Here is a 12,173-nt window from a genome sequence, read left to right as displayed (position 1 = left end):
GGCGGCTTGTCACAATGCCTCCGCTGACATCACAATAGCGCTGCTGCCTAGAAAACAAGCTGCGCAGCAGAAGTTGTTCTTTGGGTGGGAGGGTGGGCTAGTGGAAGGAGGGGGCAAGTTCTTTTTTTCCCGGGTGGTAGGGGGATGACAGGAGAAGGGATGCGGGTGGTGAGAAGGGTACAGAGGGCAGGGTTTGGGGGCTGGGAAGGAAAGGGAAAAGATTAGGGTTTGGGGATGATGAAAGGGCTTTCTACGGGTAAGGATGGCAAAGGGTGGCAGTGACGGAAAGTCAGGCAACCTGTCCTGTCCGTCTTTTTGTATCGTGAATTGGAAAGACTGCAAGGGGGAGGGGAGTTGCTTGCGCCCTAAAGGAGGAGTTATTCAGATTCATTGCAGTGGGCGGCGGCTGCAAAACGCACCATTCTTCTTGTTTTTGCTCTGCAAAGCAGCCTTTTCAAGGGTTGGCTTGGGTGACAAAATGTCTTCTGTAGGCGTGGGTTTGTCTCCCTCTCGCTCTCTCTCCCTAAGATGTGTCCGGCATAGGCCAGGGTGCCACTCGAGGCCCAAACCAATTCTGGTTATTGCTTCTCGGCCTTTTGGCTAAGATCAAGTGTAGTTTGGGAGGGTACTACCTTGGTTGGTGCTGAAAGGTGCCAGGGTATTGCACAACTGCTGACCTTGGGGGAGTGTGCATCGTAGGATGTCATAGCCCTCTTGTGACGGACAGTTACCTGGGCAACGAGACGCGGTCACTTTATTATTTTCAAACTCATCCTTCAAAAAAAAAAAAAATCTGTTCTTATCAGTTTAATATCTGATATGTCCCCTATCTGGGGACCATATATTAAATGGATTTTTAGAACAGGGAGATGGAAAAAGAGCTTGCTCTGTCCACTCCACGCATTGACCTGGTATTGCAGTACCTCCAGGACCGGTGCACCCCTTCTTAACCCAGTTTCCAAAAGCAGAACTCAATTCACCTGATTCATATTAGCCCGATTTAATGAATTGGAAGAAAGCATACGTCTTCATATGCACCTCAATTTGGCCCATTCACTTTTCACACTTCCTCCTTTTGTTTTTTATCGTTCACACTTTTTACTTTCTTTATTCATCCAAATAGCAAACTCATCACCACTCAACCTGACCAACTCGACTATGTCCCGTGCTGCAGTATCTTGTTCTCCGTCTTATCTAGATCATTTGCAATTGAATGGAATAGATCCCTTTTGGACAAAGTGGATTCACCTGCTGCTGCAGTGACCACAGGTGTGATAAGATCTAGAATTGGCATCTGGTGCGATCTCTTCGCTTCCACTCCAAAGAAAGTTACCTGTTTATTCCTATCATGCATTGGTTTTTGGGGTTTTCTTTGAGCAATGATGATGTCTTTAGTGGTCTGTTGGCTCCCTCTCCTGGAGGAAGAGTTTGCTTGCTCTTGGACAGTCTAAAAGAGAGGTCATGATAGACATTTAGCTTCTGAGCACAATTGGGGACAGTCATGGGTGATGAATGATTTGCAACCTGCTGCGAAGCCTGATACCGCAATATAAGGAACGTCAAATACTAAGAAAGGGCGGCCTATGAAAGAATTACTACTTTCAATAAGTACACTTAAACGGCTAATTGGGAATAGAAAAACTGTAAAAAGCCCTCTGAGAAAGCCCCCCTCTAACCTTTGTTAGTAAGCTTTTCTGTAGTCGCCTGTTGATGTATATTCCGTTTGAACTGTGCACAACATGAAGAGACGGAACACTGGCGGCTTGTCACAATGCCCCCGCTGACATCACAATAGCGCTGCTGCCTAGAAAACAAGCTGCGCAGCAGAAGTTGTTCTTTGGGTGGGAGGGTGGGCTAGTGGAAGGAGGGGGCAAGTTCTTTTTTTCCCGGGTGGTAGGGGGATGACAGGAGAAGGGATGCGGGTGGTGAGAAGGGTACAGAGGGCTGGGTTTGGGGGCTGGGAAGGAAAGGGAAAAGATTAGGGTTTGGGGATGATGAAAGGGCTTTCTACGGGTAAGGATGGCAAAGGGTGGCAGTGACGGAAAGTCAGGCAACCTGTCCTGTCCGTCTTTTTGTATCGTGAATTGGAAAGACTGCAAGGGGGAGGGGAGTTGCTTGCGCCCTAAAGGAGGAGTTATTCAGATTCATTGCAGTGGGCGGCGGCTGCAAAACGCACCATTCTTCTTGTTTTTGCTCTGCAAAGCAGCCTTTTCAAGGGTTGGCTTGGGTGACAAAATGTCTTCTGTAGGCGTGGGTTTGTCTCCCTCTCGCTCTCTCTCCCTAAGATGTGTCCGGCATAGGCCAGGGTGCCACTCGAGGCCCAAACCAATTCTGGTTATCGCTTCTCGGCCTTTTGGCTAAGATCAAGTGTAGTATCTGTTCTTATCAGTTTAATATCTGATACGTCCCCTATCTGGGGACCATATATTAAATGGATGTTTAGAACAGGGAGATGGAAAAAGAGCTTGCTCTGTCCACTCCACGCATTGACCTGGTATTGCAGTACCTCCAGGACCGGTGCACCCCTTCTTAACCCAGTTTCCAAAAGCAGAACTCAATTCACCTGATTCATATTAGCCCGATTTAATGAATTGGAAGAAAGCATACATCTTCATATGCACCTCAATTTGGCCCATTCACTTTTCACACTTCCTCCTTTTGTTTTTTATCGTTCACACTTTTTACTTTCTTTATTCATCCAAACAGCAAACTCATCACCACTCAACCTGACCAACTCGACTATGTCCCGTGCTGCAGTATCTTGTTCTCCGTCTTATCTAGATCATTTGCAATTGAATGGAATAGATCCCTTTTGGACAAAGTGGATTCACCTGCTGCTGCAGTGACCACAGGTGTGATAAGATCTAGAATTGGCATCTGGTGCGATCTCTCCGCTTCCACTCCAAAGAAAGTTACCTGTTTATTCCTATCATGCATTGGTTTTTGGGGTTTTCTTTGAGCAATGATGATGTCTTTAGTGGTCTGTTGGCTCCCTCTCCTGGAGGAAGAGTTTGCTTGCTCTTGGACAGTCTAAAAGAGAGGTCATGATAGACATTTAGCTTCTGAGCACAATTGGGGACAGTCATGGGTGATGAATGATTTGCAACCTGCTGCGAAGCCTGATACCGCAATATAAGGAACGTCAAATACTAAGAAAGGGCGGCCTATGAAAGAATTACTACTTTCAATAAGTACACTTAAACGGCTAATTGGGAATAGAAAAACTGTAAAAAGCCCTCTGAGAAAGCCCCCCTCTAACCTTTGTTAGTAAGCTTTTCTGTAGTCGCCTGTTGATGTATTTTCCGTTTGAACTGTGCACAACATGAAGAGACGGAACACTGGCGGCTTGTCACAATGCCCCCGCTGACATCACAATAGCGCTGCTGCCTAGAAAACAAGCTGCGCAGCAGAAGTTGTTCTTTGGGTGGGAGGGTGGGCTAGTGGAAGGAGGGGGCAAGTTCTTTTTTTCCCGGGTGGTAGGGGGATGACAGGAGAAGGGATGCGGGTGGTGAGAAGGGTACAGAGGGCAGGGTTTGGGGGCTGGGAAGGAAAGGGAAAAGATTAGGGTTTGGGGATGATGAAAGGGCTTTCTACGGGTAAGGATGGCAAAGGGTGGCAGTGACGGAAAGTCAGGCAACCTGTCCTGTCCGTCTTTTTGTATCGTGAATTGGAAAGACTGCAAGGGGGAGGGGAGTTGCTTGCGCCCTAAAGGAGGAGTTATTCAGATTCATTGCAGTGGGCGGCGGCTGCAAAACGCACCATTCTTCTTGTTTTTGCTCTGCAAAGCAGCCTTTTCAAGGGTTGGCTTGGGTGACAAAATGTCTTCTGTAGGCGTGGGTTTGTCTCCCTCTCGCTCTCTCTCCCTAAGATGTGTCCGGCATTAGCCAGGGTGCCACTCGAGGCCCAAACCAATTCTGGTTATCGCTTCTCGGCCTTTTGGCTAAGATCAAGTGTAGTCCCTTCATTGGGTTTGCCTTGGTCTTGGCTGGGAGGGGCCCGGGCTTGCACAACCGCCGGCCTCGGGGATTGTTGCGCCTTTTGGTGCTTACGTCCCCTTGTGGCTGGTGGTTCCTGGGCTCGGGAGGCGATCACCCAGGCACTGCGCTTTTGTGTGGTGGCCTGCTGGCCTTCGGGGCTACCTTGATTCTGAAAATTGTGGATGAAATCTCATCTGTTCTTATCAGTTTAATATCTGATACGTCCCCTATCTGGGGACCATATATTAAATGGATTTTTAGAACAGGGAGATGGAAAAAGAGCTTGCTCTGTCCACTCCACGCATTGACCTCGTATTGCAGTACCTCCAGGACCGGTGCACCCCTTCTTAACCCAGTTTCCAAAAGCAGAACTCAATTCACCTGATTCATATTAGCCCGATTTAATGAATTGGAAGAAAGCATACGTCTTCATATGCACCTCAATTTGGCCCATTCACTTTTCACACTTCCTCCTTTTGTTTTTTATCGTTCACACTTTTTACTTTCTTTATTCATCCAAATAGCAAACTCATCACCACTCAACCTGACCAACTCGACTATGTCCCGTGCTGCAGTATCTTGTTCTCCGTCTTATCTAGATCATTTGCAATTGAATGGAATAGATCCCTTTTGGACAAAGTGGATTCACCTGCTGCTGCAGTGACCACAGGTGTGATAAGATCTAGAATTGGCATCTGGTGCGATCTCTCCGCTTCCACTCCAAAGAAAGTTACCTGTTTATTCCTATCATGCATTGGTTTTTGGGGTTTTCTTTGAGCAATGATGATGTCTTTAGTGGTCTGTTGGCTCCCTCTCCTGGAGGAAGAGTTTGCTTGCTCTTGGACAGTCTAAAAGAGAGGTCATGATAGACATTTAGCTTCTGAGCACAATTGGGGACAGTCATGGGTGATGAATGATTTGCAACCTGCTGCGAAGCCTGATACCGCAATATAAGGAACGTCAAATACTAAGAAAGGGCGGCCTATGAAAGAATTACTACTTTCAATAAGTACACTTAAACGGCTAATTGGGAATAGAAAAACTGTAAAAAGCCCTCTGAGAAAGCCCCCCTCTAACCTTTGTTAGTAAGCTTTTCTGTAGTCGCCTGTTGATGTATTTTCCGTTTGAACTGTGCACAACATGAAGAGACGGAACACTGGCGGCTTGTCACAATGCCCCCGCTGACATCACAATAGCGCTGCTGCCTAGAAAACAAGCTGCGCAGCAGAAGTTGTTCTTTGGGTGGGAGGGTGGGCTAGTGGAAGGAGGGGGCAAGTTCTTTTTTTCCCGGGTGGTAGGGGGATGACAGGAGAAGGGATGCGGGTGGTGAGAAGGGTACAGAGGGCAGGGTTTGGGGGCTGGGAAGGAAAGGGAAAAGATTAGGGTTTGGGGATGATGAAAGGGCTTTCTACGGGTAAGGATGGCAAAGGGTGGCAGTGACGGAAAGTCAGGCAACCTGTCCTGTCCGTCTTTTTGTATCGTGAATTGGAAAGACTGCAAGGGGGAGGGGAGTTGCTTGCGCCCTAAAGGAGGAGTTATTCAGATTCATTGCAGTGGGCGGCGGCTGCAAAACGCACCATTCTTCTTGTTTTTGCTCTGCAAAGCAGCCTTTTCAAGGGTTGGCTTGGGTGACAAAATGTCTTCTGTAGGCGTGGGTTTGTCTCCCTCTCGCTCTCTCTCCCTAAGATGTGTCCGGCATAGGCCAGGGTGCCACTCGAGGCCCAAACCAATTCTGGTTATCGCTTCTCGGCCTTTTAGCTAAGATCAAGTGTAGTATCTGTTCTTATCAGTTTAATATCTGATACGTCCCCTATCTGGGGACCATATATTAAATGGATTTTTAGAACAGGGAGATGGAAAAAGAGCTTGCTCTGTCCACTCCACGCATTGACCTGGTATTGCAGTACCTCCAGGACCGGTGCACCCCTTCTTAACCCAGTTTCCAAAAGCAGAACTCAATTCACCTGATTCATATTAGCCCGATTTAATGAATTGGAAGAAAGCATACGTCTTCATATGCACCTCAATTTGGCCCATTCACTTTTCACACTTCCTCCTTTTGTTTTTTATCGTTCACACTTTTTACTTTCTTTATTCATCCAAATAGCAAACTCATCACCACTCAACCTGACCAACTCGACTATGTCCCGTGCTGCAGTATCTTGTTCTCCGTCTTATCTAGATCATTTGCAATTGAATGGAATAGATCCCTTTTGGACAAAGTGGATTCACCTGCTGCTGCAGTGACCACAGGTGTGATAAGATCTAGAATTGGCATCTGGTGCGATCTCTCCGCTTCCACTCCAAAGAAAGTTACCTGTTTATTCCTATCATGCATTGGTTTTTGGGGTTTTCTTTGAGCAATGATGATGTCTTTAGTGGGCTGTTGGCTCCCTCTCCTGGAGGAAGAGTTTGCTTGCTCTTGGACAGTCTAAAAGAGAGGTCATGATAGACATTTAGCTTCTAAGCACAATTGGGGACAGTCATGGGTGATGAATGATTTGCAACCTGCTGCGAAGCCTGATACCGCAATATAAGGAACGTCAAATACTAAGAAAGGGCGGCCTATGAAAGAATTACTACTTTCAATAAGTACACTTAAACGGCTAATTGGGAATAGAAAAACTGTAAAAAGCCCTCTGAGAAAGCCCCCCTCTAACCTTTGTTAGTAAGCTTTTCTGTAGTCGCCTGTTGATGTATTTTCCGTTTGAACTGTGCACAACATGAAGAGACGGAACACTGGCGGCTTGTCACAATGCCCCCGCTGACATCACAATAGCGCTGCTGCCTAGAAAACAAGCTGCGCAGCAGAAGTTGTTCTTTGGGTGGGAGGGTGGGCTAGTGGAAGGAGGGGGCAAGTTCTTTTTTTCCCGGGTGGTAGGGGGATGACAGGAGAAGGGATGCGGGTGGTGAGAAGGGTACAGAGGGCAGGGTTTGGGGGCTGGGAAGGAAAGGGAAAAGATTAGGGTTTGGGGATGATGAAAGGGCTTTCTACGGGTAAGGATGGCAAAGGGTGGCAGTGACGGAAAGTCAGGCAACCTGTCCTGTCCGTCTTTTTGTATCGTGAATTGGAAAGACTGCAAGGGGGAGGGGAGTTGCTTGCGCCCTAAAGGAGGAGTTATTCAGATTCATTGCAGTGGGCGGCGGCTGCAAAACGCACCATTCTTCTTGTTTTTGCTCTGCAAAGCAGCCTTTTCAAGGGTTGGCTTGGGTGACAAAATGTCTTCTGTAGGCGTGGGTTTGTCTCCCTCTCGCTCTCTCTCCCTAAGATGTGTCCGGCATAGGCCAGGGTGCCACTCGAGGCCCAAACCAATTCTGGTTATCGCTTCTCGGCCTTTTGGCTAAGATCAAGAGTAGTCCCTTCATAGGGTTTGCCTTGGTCTTGGCTGGGAGGGGCCCGGGCTTGCACAACCGCCGGCCTCGGGGATTGTTGCGCCTTTTGGTGCTTACGTCCCCTTGTGGCTGGTGGTTCCTGGGCTCGGGAGGCGATCACCCAGGCACTGCGCTTTTGTGTGGTGGCCTGCTGGCCTTCGGGGCTACCTTGATTCTGAAAATTGCGGATGAAATCTCATCTGTTCTTATCAGTTTAATATCTGATACGTCCCCTATCTGGGGACCATATATTAAATGGATTTTTAGAACAGGGAGATGGAAAAAGAGCTTGCTCTGTCCACTCCACGCATTGACCTGGTATTGCAGTACCTCCAGGACCGGTGCACCCCTTCTTAACCCAGTTTCCAAAAGCAGAACTCAATTCACCTGATTCATATTAGCCCGATTTAATGAATTGGAAGAAAGCATACGTCTTCATATGCACCTCAATTTGGCCCATTCACTTTTCACACTTCCTCCTTTTGTTTTTTATCGTTCACACTTTTTACTTTCTTTATTCATCCAAATAGCAAACTCATCACCACTCAACCTGACCAACTCGACTATGTCCCGTGCTGCAGTATCTTGTTCTCCGTCTTATCTAGATCATTTGCAATTGAATGGAATAGATCCCTTTTGGACAAAGTGGATTCACCTGCTGCTGCAGTGACCACAGGTGTGATAAGATCTAGAATTGGCATCTGGTGCGATCTCTCCGCTTCCACTCCAAAGAAAGTTACCTGTTTATTCCTATCATGCATTGGTTTTTGGGGTTTTCTTTGAGCAATGATGATGTCTTTAGTGGGCTGTTGGCTCCCTCTCCTGGAGGAAGAGTTTGCTTGCTCTTGGACAGTCTAAAAGAGAGGTCATGATAGACATTTAGCTTCTGAGCACAATTGGGGACAGTCATGGGTGATGAATGATTTGCAACCTGCTGCGAAGCCTGATACCGCAATATAAGGAACGTCAAATACTAAGAAAGGGCGGCCTATGAAAGAATTACTACTTTCAATAAGTACACTTAAACGGCTAATTGGGAATAGAAAAACTGTAAAAAGCCCTCTGAGAAAGCCCCCCTCTAACCTTTTTTAGTAAGCTTTTCTGTAGTCGCCTGTTGATGTATTTTCCGTTTGAACTGTGCACAACATGAAGAGACGGAACACTGGCGGCTTGTCACAATGCCCCCGCTGACATCACAATAGCGCTGCTGCCTAGAAAACAAGCTGCGCAGCAGAAGTTGTTCTTTGGGTGGGAGGGTGGGCTAGTGGAAGGAGGGGGCAAGTTCTTTTTTTCCCGGGTGGTAGGGGGATGACAGGAGAAGGGATGCGGGTGGTGAGAAGGGTACAGAGGGCAGGGTTTGGGGCCTGGGAAGGAAAGGGAAAAGATTAGGGTTTGGGGATGATGAAAGGGCTTTCTACGGGTAAGGATGGCAAAGGGTGGCAGTGACGGAAAGTCAGGCAACCTGTCCTGTCCGTCTTTTTGTATCGTGAATTGGAAAGACTGCAAGGGGGAGGGGAGTTGCTTGCGCCCTAAAGGAGGAGTTATTCAGATTCATTGCAGTGGGCGGCGGCTGCAAAACGCACCATTCTTCTTGTTTTTGCTCTGCAAAGCAGCCTTTTCAAGGGTTGGCTTGGGTGACAAAATGTCTTCTGTAGGCGTGGGTTTGTCTCCCTCTCGCTCTCTCTCCCTAAGATGTGTCCGGCATAGGCCAGGGTGCCACTCGAGGCCCAAACCAATTCTGGTTATCGCTTCTCGGCCTTTTGGCTAAGATCAAGTGTAGTATCTGTTCTTATCAGTTTAATATCTGATACGTCCCCTATCTGGGGACCATATATTAAATGGATTTTTAGAACAGGGAGATGGAAAAAGAGCTTGCTCTGTCCACTCCACGCATTGACCTGGTATTGCAGTACCTCCAGGACCGGTGCACCCCTTCTTAACCCAGTTTCCAAAAGCAGAACTCAATTCACCTGATTCATATTAGCCCGATTTAATGAATTGGAAGAAAGCATACGTCTTCATATGCACCTCAATTTGGCCCATTCACTTTTCACACTTCCTCCTTTTGTTTTTTATCGTTCACACTTTTTACTTTCTTTATTCATCCAAATAGCAAACTCATCACCACTCAACCTGACCAACTCGACTATGTCCCGTGCTGCAGTATCTTGTTCTCCGTCTTATCTAGATCATTTGCAATTGAATGGAATAGATCCCTTTTGGACAAAGTAGATTCACCTGCTGCTGCAGTGACCACAGGTGTGATAAGATCTAGAATTGGCATCTGGTGCGATCTCTCCGCTTCCACTCCAAAGAAAGTTACCTGTTTATTCCTATCATGCATTGGTTTTTGGGGTTTTCTTTGAGCAATGATGATGTCTTTAGTGGGCTGTTGGCTCCCTCTCCTGGAGGAAGAGTTTGCTTGCTCTTGGACAGTCTAAAAGAGAGGTCATGATAGACATTTAGCTTCTGAGCACAATTGGGGACAGTCATGGGTGATGAATGATTTGCAACCTGCTGCGAAGCCTGATACCGCAATATAAGGAACGTCAAATACTAAGAAAGGGCGGCCTATGAAAGAATTACTACTTTCAATAAGTACACTTAAACGGCTAATTGGGAATAGAAAAACTGTAAAAAGCCCTCTGAGAAAGCCCCCCTCTAACCTTTGTTAGTAAGCTTTTCTGTAGTCGCCTGTTGATGTATTTTCCGTTTGAACTGTGCACAACATGAAGAGACGGAACACTGGAGGCTTGTCACAATGCCCCCGCTGACATCACAATAGCGCTGCTGCCTAGAAAACAAGCTGCGCAGCAGAAGTTGTTCTTTGGGTGGGAGGGTGGGCTAGTGGAAGGAGGGGGCAAGTTCTTTTTTTCCCGGGTGGTAGGGGGATGACAGGAGAAGGGATGCGGGTGGTGAGAAGGGTACAGAGGGCAGGGTTTGGGGGCTGGGAAGGAAAGGGAAAAGATTAGGGTTTGGGGATGATGAAAGGGCTTTCTACGGGTAAGGATGGCAAAGGGTGGCAGTGACGGAAAGTCAGGCAACCTGTCCTGTCCGTCTTTTTGTATCGTGAATTGGAAAGACTGCAAGGGGGAGGGGAGTTGCTTGCGCCCTAAAGGAGGAGTTATTCAGATTCATTGCAGTGGGCGGCGGCTGCAAAACGCACCATTCTTCTTGTTTTTGCTCTGCAAAACAGCCTTTTCAAGGGTTGGCTTGGGTGACAAAATGTCTTCTGTAGGCGTGGGTTTGTCTCCCTCTCGCTCTCTCTCCCTAAGATGTGTCCGGCATAGGCCAGGGTGCCACTCGAGGCCCAAACCAATTCTGGTTATCGCTTCTCGGCCTTTTGGCTAAGATCAAGTGTAGTATCTGTTCTTATCAGTTTAATATCTGATACGTCCCCTATCTGGGGACCATATATTAAATGGATTTTTAGAACAGGGAGATGGAAAAAGAGCTTGCTCTGTCCACTCCACGCATTGACCTGGTATTGCAGTACCTCCAGGACCGGTGCACCCCTTCTTAACCCAGTTTCCAAAAGCAGAACTCAATTCACCTGATTCATATTAGCCCGATTTAATGAATTGGAAGAAAGCATACGTCTTCATATGCACCTCAATTTGGCCCATTCACTTTTCACACTTCCTCCTTTTGTTTTTTATCGTTCACACTTTTTACTTTCTTTATTCATCCAAATAGCAAACTCATCACCACTCAACCTGACCAACTCGACTATGTCCCGTGCTGCAGTATCTTGTTCTCCGTCTTATCTAGATCATTTGCAATTGAATGGAATAGATCCCTTTTGGACAAAGTGGATTCACCTGCTGCTGCAGTGACCACAGGTGTGATAAGATCTAGAATTGGCATCTGGTGCGATCTCTCCGCTTCCACTCCAAAGAAAGTTACCTGTTTATTCCTATCATGCATTGGTTTTTGGGGTTTTCTTTGAGCAATGATGATGTCTTTAGTGGGCTGTTGGCTCCCTCTCCTGGAGGAAGAGTTTGCTTGCTCTTGGACAGTCTAAAAGAGAGGTCATGATAGACATTTAGCTTCTGAGCACAATTGGGGACAGTCATGGGTGATGAATGATTTGCAACCTGCTGCGAAGCCTGATACCGCAATATAAGGAACGTCAAATACTAAGAAAGGGCGGCCTATGAAAGAATTACTACTTTCAATAAGTACACTTAAACGGCTAATTGGGAATAGAAAAACTGTAAAAAGCCCTCTGAGAAAGCCCCCCTCTAACCTTTGTTAGTAAGCTTTTCTGTAGTCGCCTGTTGATGTATTTTCCGTTTGAACTGTGCACAACATGAAGAGACGGAACACTGGCGGCTTGTCACAATGCCCCCGCTGACATCACAATAGCGCTGCTGCCTAGAAAACAAGCTGCGCAGCAGAAGTTGTTCTTTGGGTGGGAGGGTGGGCTAGTGGAAGGAGGGAGCAAGTTCTTTTTTTCCCGGGTGGTAGGGGGATGACAGGAGAAGGGATGCGGGTGGTGAGAAGGGTACAGAGGGCAGGGTTTGGGGGCTGGGAAGGAAAGGGAAAAGATTAGGGTTTGGGGATGATGAAAGGGCTTTCTACGGGTAAGGATTGCAAAGGGTGGCAGTGACGGAAAGTCAGGCAACCTGTCCTGTCCGTCTTTTTGTATCGTGAATTGGAAAGACTGCAAGGGGGAGGGGAGTTGCTTGCGCCCTAAAGGAGGAGTTATTCAGATTCATTGCAGTGGGCGGCGGCTGCAAAACGCACCATTCTTCTTGTTTTTGCTCTGCAAAGCAGCCTTTTCAAGGGTTGGCTTGGGTGACAAAATGTCTTCTGTAGGTG

The 12,173-nt window shown here is 47.3% G+C and overlaps 7 non-coding genes across 7 annotated transcripts; all 7 read left to right on the top strand.

The window, feature by feature from the left end:
* Window positions 1–756: 756 nt before the first annotated feature.
* LOC142292530 (U2 spliceosomal RNA) lies at window positions 757–945 on the top strand. Its single transcript, XR_012750679.1, has one exon. It is a non-coding gene; the product is annotated as a U2 spliceosomal RNA (small nuclear RNA).
* Window positions 946–2,337: 1,392 nt separating this feature from the next.
* On the top strand, window positions 2,338–2,528 carry LOC142293096 (U2 spliceosomal RNA). Its single transcript, XR_012751105.1, has one exon. It is a non-coding gene; the product is annotated as a U2 spliceosomal RNA (small nuclear RNA).
* Window positions 2,529–4,139: 1,611 nt separating this feature from the next.
* On the top strand, window positions 4,140–4,323 carry LOC142292637 (U2 spliceosomal RNA). Its single transcript, XR_012750762.1, has one exon. It is a non-coding gene; the product is annotated as a U2 spliceosomal RNA (small nuclear RNA).
* A 1,392-nt stretch (window positions 4,324–5,715) lies between these two features.
* Window positions 5,716–5,906, top strand: LOC142293101 (U2 spliceosomal RNA). Its single transcript, XR_012751110.1, has one exon. It is a non-coding gene; the product is annotated as a U2 spliceosomal RNA (small nuclear RNA).
* A 1,611-nt stretch (window positions 5,907–7,517) lies between these two features.
* On the top strand, window positions 7,518–7,701 carry LOC142292493 (U2 spliceosomal RNA). Its single transcript, XR_012750650.1, has one exon. It is a non-coding gene; the product is annotated as a U2 spliceosomal RNA (small nuclear RNA).
* A 1,392-nt stretch (window positions 7,702–9,093) lies between these two features.
* Window positions 9,094–9,284, top strand: LOC142293072 (U2 spliceosomal RNA). The gene has a single exon (XR_012751082.1). It is a non-coding gene; the product is annotated as a U2 spliceosomal RNA (small nuclear RNA).
* Window positions 9,285–10,676: 1,392 nt separating this feature from the next.
* On the top strand, window positions 10,677–10,867 carry LOC142293070 (U2 spliceosomal RNA). The gene has a single exon (XR_012751081.1). It is a non-coding gene; the product is annotated as a U2 spliceosomal RNA (small nuclear RNA).
* Window positions 10,868–12,173: the final 1,306 nt, after the last annotated feature.

This window comes from Anomaloglossus baeobatrachus, chromosome 2 (assembly GCF_048569485.1).
Source record: "Anomaloglossus baeobatrachus isolate aAnoBae1 chromosome 2, aAnoBae1.hap1, whole genome shotgun sequence".
NCBI classification, from domain to species: Eukaryota; Metazoa; Chordata; class Amphibia; order Anura; family Aromobatidae; genus Anomaloglossus; species Anomaloglossus baeobatrachus.
The sequence above is the reverse complement of the archived record's forward strand: the minus strand, read 5'-3'. Positions and strand labels throughout refer to the sequence as shown.